The sequence below is a fragment of the Rhinoderma darwinii genome, chromosome 2, assembly GCF_050947455.1.
Source record: "Rhinoderma darwinii isolate aRhiDar2 chromosome 2, aRhiDar2.hap1, whole genome shotgun sequence".
Taxonomy (NCBI): Eukaryota; Metazoa; Chordata; class Amphibia; order Anura; family Rhinodermatidae; genus Rhinoderma; species Rhinoderma darwinii.
The window spans coordinates 92011478-92021156 of NC_134688.1; the positions used below are offsets into that span (position 1 = coordinate 92011478).

Sequence of the window (9679 nt, forward strand, 5' to 3'; positions counted from 1 at the left end):
ATAGAAAACGCACACCCGGCCGGGTCAAAATTACACATGATCAATGTCATAAAAATATTGAACACAGCCCATAATATGGATGCATAGTATTACAAATATGAAGAAAGTGCAATGTAATATATGGACCTAGTAAAGACGTGCATAGATATAATAATCTACAATAATAATTGTATACCAGGTATTTCTTGTTTTATGGCGTTCTCTACAGAGGGGGCTGTATGGCGTTATTTACAGGGGGGCTGTATGGCGTTATCTACAGGGGGGCTGTATGGCGTTATCTACAGGGGGGCTGTATGGCGTTATCTACAGGGGGGGCTGTATGGCGTTATCTACAGGGGGGCTGTATGGCGTTATCTACAGGGGGCCTGTAAAAAAGGCACTATCTACAAGGGGGGGTTGTGTGACACCCAAGGGAGGGGGGGGCCCCAGTCAAAAGTTTGCTATGGGGCCCAGTCTTTCCTAGTTACGCCCCTGGTCACGGGATATATGCCCAGCTTTTTTATATAATGGAAAACACTAAGGCTTCATTCACATCTGTGCTTGGGCTCCATTTCGACGTTCCATCTGAGCTTTCCGTCAGAATGGAGCCATGACTGAAACAAACGGAAACCATAGGTTTCCATTTCCATCACCATTGATTTCAATGGTGACGGATCCGGTGCCAATGGTTTCCGTTTGTCTCCGTTGTGCAAGGGTTCCGTCGTTTTGACGGAATCAATAGCCTAGTCGACTACGGTATTGATTCCAACTAAACGACCAGTGGCACCGGATCCGTCACCATTGAAATCAATGGTGATGGAAACGGAAACCTATGATTTCCGTTTGTTTCAGTCAGGGCTCCGTTCTGATGGAAAGCCCAGATGGAACGGAGCCCTGACGCAGATATGAACGAAGCCTAATCTGGGTTTACTGATTATCATTTAACCTCAATATTATGTTTATGCTACTTTCTTGGTATAGCTGATGATAGCATGCTATGTAGTATAGTACAGTCTATAGTAGATGATCATAAATTAAAAGCTGATTTGAATTCACTGAGTGTTTCGGCTGCCACATGGCAAATGAGAATCAATGTAAAGTTATGCAGCGGGCTACTAATAATCTGCATATAGAATATGTAAAACTGGGAGAGTCACTTGTAATGAGGGATCTGGATGTATAGTACATGTAGATCATAGAGTGAATACCAGCATGAAATGTCAATCAGCTGCATCTAAAGCCAACAAGATAATGTCGTGTTAAAAGAGGTATGGACAGGAAAATAATATTATACTTTATTAGCATTCGGGCATTCTCATCTGGAATATGTGGTTCAGTTATGGACACTGTTTCAGAAAAAGGATGCCCTTGAATTTTAAAAACTGCATTAAAAACCAATGATTATATTAATATTATTTATTCTTGAGAAAAGAAGTCTAAGGGTAATATAATGATTGTTATATACTGTAAATGATCCATACAAAAAATATGCTGAAAAGCTGTTCCATGTAAAATCCTTTTAAAAGACAAGAGGGCACTCTCTCCATCAGGAAAAAAAAAGGTTTCATCTCCAGAGGCGACAAACCTTCTTTACCATAAGAACTGTAAATCTGTGGAATATACACCTCAGGAACTGGTTTTAGCAGAAGCAGTTGGAGGCTTTATGGAAGACTTAGATGATTTCTTAAAAAAAAAAAAAAAAACAACAATGTTTATGTAAATGTATAGAATAATTGTTTGAATGTTGATCCAGTTGGGATCAGAAAATAAATTTTTACCTTTTATGGCAGATTGACACATACTTTATTGGCTTTATTGCCTTCCTCTGGATCAATAGAGGGAAACAAAGGTTTTAGGATTTAGGCCTCCCCCTTCCTTTCATCATGTTTCCCCTTTCCATGCCCCTCAGTTGCTTTCTTCAGTAGGGAAGACTTGATGACAACCAATATGGCTGCCGCAGGATTTGCCATCAAGATTTCCCACAGTCACGAATAATAAGTCTGCCTGAGCCAGCTAGTGAGCTGTAATGGATGCCATTTTCTGTTGTTAATTTTAGAAACCACAGTGGCAAAAACAAATAAGTAAAAAAAAAAAAGAATAGAATTAATTAAATTTACAAAAAAATATATATATATTTTTACATGTACTTTCCAAAGATAGATGTGAAACCCATTCAGAGATTTTCCAGGCCGGGTTATGCAAGTGTGTGGTGAAAGGAATCCCAACTGACTACAGCCGGACAGCAGTGTGGGCGGGATACAATAAAAACATGTGCTGTCCACAAAAACACCAAAGCACTTTGTGATGGGATTTCCTTTCTGAGAATCAAACAGGGATGTAATGACAAATGTCTCTACCACACAGTAAAGGGCATAAATCTTATAGGTGCTAATATCAATCGAGCTCATAGTTCACTTGGAAAAAAAAGTCTGATATATCTAACATTGCGCTCAGTTTAACAATCATGTTTGGTTAAGTTATTAAAAGCAAGTTTCTGTGTAAAAATCAGATGTCTGAGGAAAAAAACCTTAAAGAGGCTCTGTCACCACATTGTGCAACCCCTATCTGCTATTGCAGCAGATAGGCGCTGCAATGTAGATTACAGTAACGTTTTTATTTTTAAAAAACGAGCATTTTTGGCCAAGTTATGACCATTTTCGTATTTATGCAAATGAGGCTTGCAAAAGTACAACTGGGCGTGTTGAAAAGTAAAAGTACAACTGGGCGTGTATTATGTGCGTACATCGGGGCGTGTTTACTACTTTTACTAGCTGGGCGTTGTGTATAGAAGTGTCATCCACTTCTCTTCACAACGCCCAGCTTCTGGCAGTGCAGCACTGTGACGTCACTCACAGGTCCTGCATCGTGTCGGCACCAGAGGCTACAGATGATTCTGCAGCAGCATCGGCGTTTGCAGGTAAGTCGATGTAGCTACTTACCTGCAAACGCTGGTGCTGCTGCAGAATCAAGTGTAGCCTCTGGTGCCGACACGATGCAGGACCTGTGAGTGACGTCACAGATCTGCACTGCCAGAAGCTGGGCGTTGTGAAGAGAAGTGGATGACTCTTCTATACACAACGCCCAGCTGGTAATAGTAGTAAACACGCCCCGATGTACGCACATAATACACGCCCAGTTGTACTTTTACTTTTCAACACGCCCAGTTGTACTTTTGCAAGCCTCATTTGCATAAATACGAAAATGGTCATAACTTGGCCAAAAATGCTCGTTTTTTAAAAATAAAAACGTTACTGTAATCTACATTGCAGCGCCTATCTGCTGCAATAGCAGATAGGGGCTGCAAAATCTGGTGACAGAGCCTCTTTAAGTATTACCTCGAAGCAATCCATACAGAAAACGTAGGATAAGGTAAGAACTATAGGTGTTCATCCTGATCAAGAGATATAGATAAGAGAAGAGGCGTCACTATAGGGGTGCAGGGTCATAGCTATAGCGGTGCAGAGGTTGCACTCGCACGCAGACCCTGGTGCCTGAAAGTGGCCTAAGGTCCCATCTGACACATAAGAAAACACCTGTAGTAGAAATGGCACGTGGTAGGTGGGAAACCCTGTTACAGAAATTGCCTTGGGGTCCAGGAGTTACAATTTATGCCTCTGGATAAGATCATGTTGACCAAATAGCAGCAGTAGAGTGTTATACCGTGTTAGTCATCCGTAGTAACACAGATTGCAGTTAGATGAATAAGAAAGATTTCAAGATATCTTAGGTCTTTTTTTCAGGCATTGTGTGGTACGAAAATGGTACATTTCTAAGTCATGAAACAGAAGTGAATACAGTATGCCCTAGTACAGTGGATGGCAAAAACAGGTGTGTGCTCCCACCACTATGTTGTAAACGGGGAGCATAGGACATTGAGTAGAATGTGCGGCCCTTGAATGATGTAAAGGGCCACATCTGAGGCCCTAATAATGTGGCAGATTGACCACCACTGCCCTAATAGGATGTATAAAAATGGATTGTCCAAAGATGGATACCCCTTAAGTTAATGTTCCTACCAACCGATTTTTTTTTTTTTTACATACCCTAGCCTCAATTAGACAGATACAGTTTACAAATATTAGTATAATAGTATAATTATAATAATGATGATTAATAACTATTATTTTAGATGACTTGAAGTTTTGGTACAATGTGAGTATGCTTTTTTTCTAATTGAAGCTGCTGTAGTTCTGGTACAGTATGTTATCCTGCTGCTTGAGGGAAAGCACTGCTTAATAATTCATAAAGAGTCGCTGACTGCGGGGTTGGCTGCACATATATCCACATACGTTCATGATTAATTTCCTCTGGAAATGTCCTCTGAGGGAATTGAACTGCCCTAATGTAATACTTTAGTCACAGCTACTTTGCAGGGAAATTAGGCATGTAAAAACGAATCCAGAAGATAAAGCAAAGCAAAATATTGAGGAAACTGACCACATAAGAAATGTCACCAGTTGTAATGATGATAATGATAATTGTAAGTAATAAGTTTAACAACAACAACAACAACAACCTATTGCATAAGAAAACATACAGTACCTATAAAAAGGTATGGTATCAGTATGCGGAGGCGTAACTTAAAGCGGCTCTGTCACCAGTTTAATACTTCTCTATCTCCTACCTAATCTAATAAATGCTTTGTTGTAGATAACTACTGCTTTGTTTTTTTTTAAGTGACAAAGTTCTGATAATTTGTATATTTATGCAAAATTTCTGTAATTTTTTTTTTCGTTTCACCAAGTGGGCGTTGTAAAGAAAAGTGTATGACGCTGACCAATCAGGGTCATACACTTCTTGTCATTCATGCCCAGCTTTATTCACAGCACAGCGTGATCTCGCGAGACGTGACTTCCTCCCGCAGTTCCTTCACCGGAGCAACGGGAGAATGACCAGACATCGGTTCCAGCCATGCCAGGACGATTATCCTCCTCAGCAGCAGTCATACACTTTCCTTTACAACGCCCACTTGGTGAAACTAAAAAAACGCCCAGTTGGGCTTTTACTGAAAATTTGCATAAATATAAAAATTATCAGAACTTTGTCACTAATAAACGTTTTTAAAAAAACAGCAAAGCAGTAGTTATCTACAACAAAGCATTTATTAGATTAGGTAGGAGATAGAGAAGTATTAAACTGGTGACAGAGCCTCTTTAAAGCTCATAAGCCCCAATGCATAATCTGTTGTGCCATTTATAATACTATTGTCTTCTTATGTGGTGTGGGGGGCCTTTAGGCCCCCTCCGGTATCAGGGAGACTGTTATCTCCCCTCCCCCTAACTCCCCTGTTTGTATGATCCATTTGCACACGTGGGCACTGCATTTTTCCAATTCTTCTATGCAAAACGAAGCAAATATTGTAATCAGAGCACAGAAACATTTAAGATAGGCCTAGTTAGCGGGCCTGGGGGGGGGGGGGGGAATGTTCCCTAAGTACTGGGATCCAGAGAGTGTGCCAACAAGTCACTTTGCATTGGCCAGGGTGTCTAGATACAAGGCTAGGGCAGAAAACTTATCGTTTGCCTGGGTAAATTAAAGCCTTACTACAACTCTGCCTTTAATTTCAGTATCACAAACAGTAGCCAAGACATAACAGGAGTTTGTCAACAGTGGGTGGCATCCTCTCTTAAGAGCAATAATACATCTGTGTGCATGAGCCCTTATAGAATCAAGTTGGCTACAGTGGCGGGCTCCAATGCCTAGAGGGCCCACAGGCCCCTCTGTCACATCAAGCCTGCACTTACTGGTGCTCGGAGGGTGTCGGCCAGTAGTCTCTGAACAGTGACAGCGGCACTTGTTCTTATAAGCCAGAGGCTGCATCACGCCACCTGAATCGGGCAGCAGGCAGGAGACCCAGCCGCTCGTCATAGTATCAGGGATTTTTTTAATTTTCATTGAAGCGAATGGGGCACTATTAATGGGTGAGGGGGACTAAACTAATATATAGGGGTACCTACAGTAACTACTATATAAGGGAACCTTATTACTATACAAAAGCACAATAGAGGAAAAAAAGTAAAGGGAGAACAAAAAAGACAACTACTATATGGGGACACCTTACTTCTATATGGGGCACAAAAGGGGACAACTACTAAATGCGGGCACAAAAGTGGACTACTACTGTGTGGGGCACAAAGGGGGACATTACTACTGTGTGGCTGAAAATAAAGGGTCATTACTGTGTATGGAGCACAAAGAGGGCACTATTAGGGTATGTTCACACGAGGGCATTACGTCCGTAATTGACGGACGTATTTCGGCCGCAAGTCCCGGACCGAACACAGTGCAGGGAGCCGGGCTCCTAGCATCATAGTTATGTACGATGCTAGGAGTCCCTGCCTCTCGGTGGAACTACTGTCCCGTACTGAAAACATGATTACAGTACGGGACAGTTGTCCAGCAGAGAGGCAGGGACTCCTAGCATCGTACATAACTATGATGCTAGGAGCCCGGCTCCCTGCACTGTGTTCGGTCCAGTATTTGCGGCCGAAATACGTCCGTCAATTACGGACGTAATTAGTGTGTGTGCACATACCCTTACTGTGTGAGGGCACTGTAACTGAGGCAGTAAGAGGAGCACTATTACTGTGTGGGGCACTAATTGGGGCATTATTACCGTATGGGACACTATGGATAAGGAGTTTGTGTATAAGAGAGTGGTGAAAAGCTGGGGAAGATGCTGGAAAATCTATCGCTATAGATGATTGTGCTTCAAATTCTGCAGAGGCGAGTTGCGGTTGGCAAAATTTGTCATTGTGGTCTGGGCCTTTTAAGGAAGTAAATGGAAAATGAACGACTCTAATCTGAGAAGACATCACCTGTGTGTTACTGGATATAGCTGTACTGTATTCACTTACCTGGTCGGCAGAACGCCTGTGAAGGACTGGTATTTACCACTATATATTCACTGTATGGCGGTAATATTGGTCTTTGTACAGTGGTTTTTATTCAGTAACAGTATGATGGTATTATTAAGTCACTATGATTTGGTAATATGTGGTCATGGTGTGGCGGTATTATTCAGTAACTGTATGGTGATATTATTCCGCCACTATGTGGTGGTGATATGAGGTCATGGTGTGGTGGTATTGTTTGTCCCTTGTATAGCGGTATCATTGGTAATATTGGCCTTGGTATTCAGATTTATTTTTTTTGTAACAGTATTATGATATTTGCTCCTTGTATAGTGGTATTATTTGGTAAGTTTATGACTATTATTTAAGGTATATTTTCATACATAGGAAACAGTGTTTTAGCTATGTTGCCTTTGAGATACAATTTATATCCTCTGGGGTGGGACAAAACATACATCTTAATGGACCCGCACATCCAAGCAGCAAGTCGGGAAAGGGGGCAGGTGCAAAATTTGCCCTGGGGCCCACAGTTACATTCCTGTAGAAAAGGTAGTTTCAGCAGGATTACTGAAAGCTGTGGATTAAAGAAAAAAAACAATCCCACCATATAGTTTCATCTCAAATATAAACCATTTGGAAAAACTTTAGGTTTTTGACATAATTTTTTTATGTAAATAAAAATATTATTTTTTTAATTACTGCTTTGAAGGAACCCTTCAGGAATTAGGACAGTTCAAAGAGTAACGTCTTAAAGACCAAATTCTCCATGAAGCTTAAGTTTTATAATTCCAATGAGCTTGGAATAATTTGCGACAAAAAACATCTGATTACTTTCCCACCCAGGGCGAATGTTAATGCAGAGACGGAGGGCTACTTCCTGTTTTCATTAAACATTACAAACTATTTGGATACTATGGAAACTATTTGAGGGAAGATCCGGTGGCTTTTGTTTTATGCATGAACTAAACAGACTTGTTTGTCTAGAGCAGCATAAAATTTAATTCACTAAGAAAACCATAAGCTAAAACAGCTGAAAAATTCTGTATGTTCCCCATGTATGTTGCTATGATAGCAAAACACAGACCTAAATTTAGTTTGTGGCTTGAGATTAGACAGAGACTGCTCCCTGTTGTCACCTGGGATTGTGAACAGAGCTGGATCTGCCATTAAGGAAAAGTTACAGTGAATCAATTTGCTTAATGTCTACCAAAGGGAGACCACATGTCTGTGTTCCCTTCACTGCCGGCAGGGATGGAAGCAATTGTCAGTTTGGCACCAAATCAACCAAGATACTTATTGTAAACAGAATTTCTGCTGAATCCAAAAATACTGTTGGGTGACTAAAAAAGAAAAGATTGAAATTAAAGCATGTTTTGGTTGATGACATAATTTACACACACAAAAAAAATACAGATAAGTATTTGTAATGAAACCAAAATACAATTATAAGAGATAATTTTAACCCCTTTAAGGGTATGTGTACCTCCTTGCAACCATTTTTTTTACTGCCACAATGCATTTAGAATAAAAAATAAAGTAACTTTGCAAATGGACTTGGTAAAAATATCCTACCATTTTGTGTATACACCTCCAATGCAAACGCTATGTTTATAGACCGCTATAAAACATTGTGTAGTCTGACCTGCAGTCATGTTGGCCATTTTTCCTGTACTGAACACAGTTCAGGGAGCCAGACTCCTAGCATCATAGTTATCTATGATGCTAGGAGTCCACTGCCTCTCCGCAGGAATACTGTCCCATATTGTAATCATGTTTTCAATACGGGGCAGTAGTCCCGCAGGGAGGCAGTGACTGTGTTTGGTCCGGAAAATACGGCTGACATATGGTCCGTATCTCATGGACGGAACATGGCCATGTGAAGCAGGCCTTAAACAAATTGATTATAATTGTTTTTCCTACCTGACGCGGACTGACAATCTGTTGCTTCGGTCAGTTTTCAGATCTGCCGTACTATGTAACTGTAGAAGGATCGTTGTCTTGTACAGAAAAAAATAAAGAGGCCCAAAAGAGATAAAGAGGGATATAAATCTGTCAGGTAAAGCGGCTGAGATCCAAGTCATAACTCCTGAGCTGTCTGCTCAAAGTATCTCTGAGTCTGACTGATGTCTTCAGTTCCAGAAAAAGGCCATTTTCATACCTGTAAGCAAGTGATATGGTTAGAAACGTTCTCACTTTATTTAAAAATGTTCTGTCTCCTTACTGTAAGATATAGGACAATAATGTCAGTAGTCAGAGATCATGTAGTAATCATTCAAAACTAACATATGTGTAAAAGCAAATAGTGTAAAGAGTGCATAATTCTAGTTATTTATTTGAAAGGGAAGACCCTTTAGAGCAAGAGGGTCTATGTGCAAGAACAGTATATGAAACATTTTGAGTTCTAACTGCTAAGTTGATAGTACATATGTTATCTCCACCCCTAAGCTTATCTGTCGGAAACTAGTTGGGATGTCACAGTGAAAGCCATCTATGATATCACTGCAGCTTAGAGAGTTGTGATGTCACTGCTACTTACCTGACTAAAACACTCTGATACCAAAATTGCTTACCTTGTTAAAACTAGCTGTGATGTCATAGCACGTTACCTGTCTGGAACCCACTTGTGATGTTAGTAATTTACTTTACTTTAACACACTTGTGATGTTAGTAGTTTACTTTACTTTAACACACTTGTGATGTCACAGAAGCTGACAGCAGCTTACCTGACTGAAACTTACTTGTGATATTGTAAGGTGTGTCCCTTATCAAGGTGGCTGTGCAAGGGTCTGGTGCAGGTATGTCGCGGCAAAGATGGTATAAAGCAAGAAATTAGTTGCAAGACTAAA

The 9679-nt window shown here is 40.6% G+C and overlaps 1 long non-coding RNA gene across 1 annotated transcript; it reads right to left on the reverse strand.

Moving 5' to 3' along the window:
- Positions 1 to 1457: 1457 nt before the first annotated feature.
- LOC142740712 (uncharacterized) lies at positions 1458 to 8983 on the reverse strand. The gene is made up of 3 exons (XR_012880860.1): positions 8754 to 8983; positions 1758 to 2019; positions 1458 to 1662 (listed from the first exon to the last, which is right to left on the reverse strand). It is a non-coding gene; the product is annotated as an uncharacterized LOC142740712 (long non-coding RNA).
- Between the last annotated feature and the right edge of the window lie 696 nt (positions 8984 to 9679).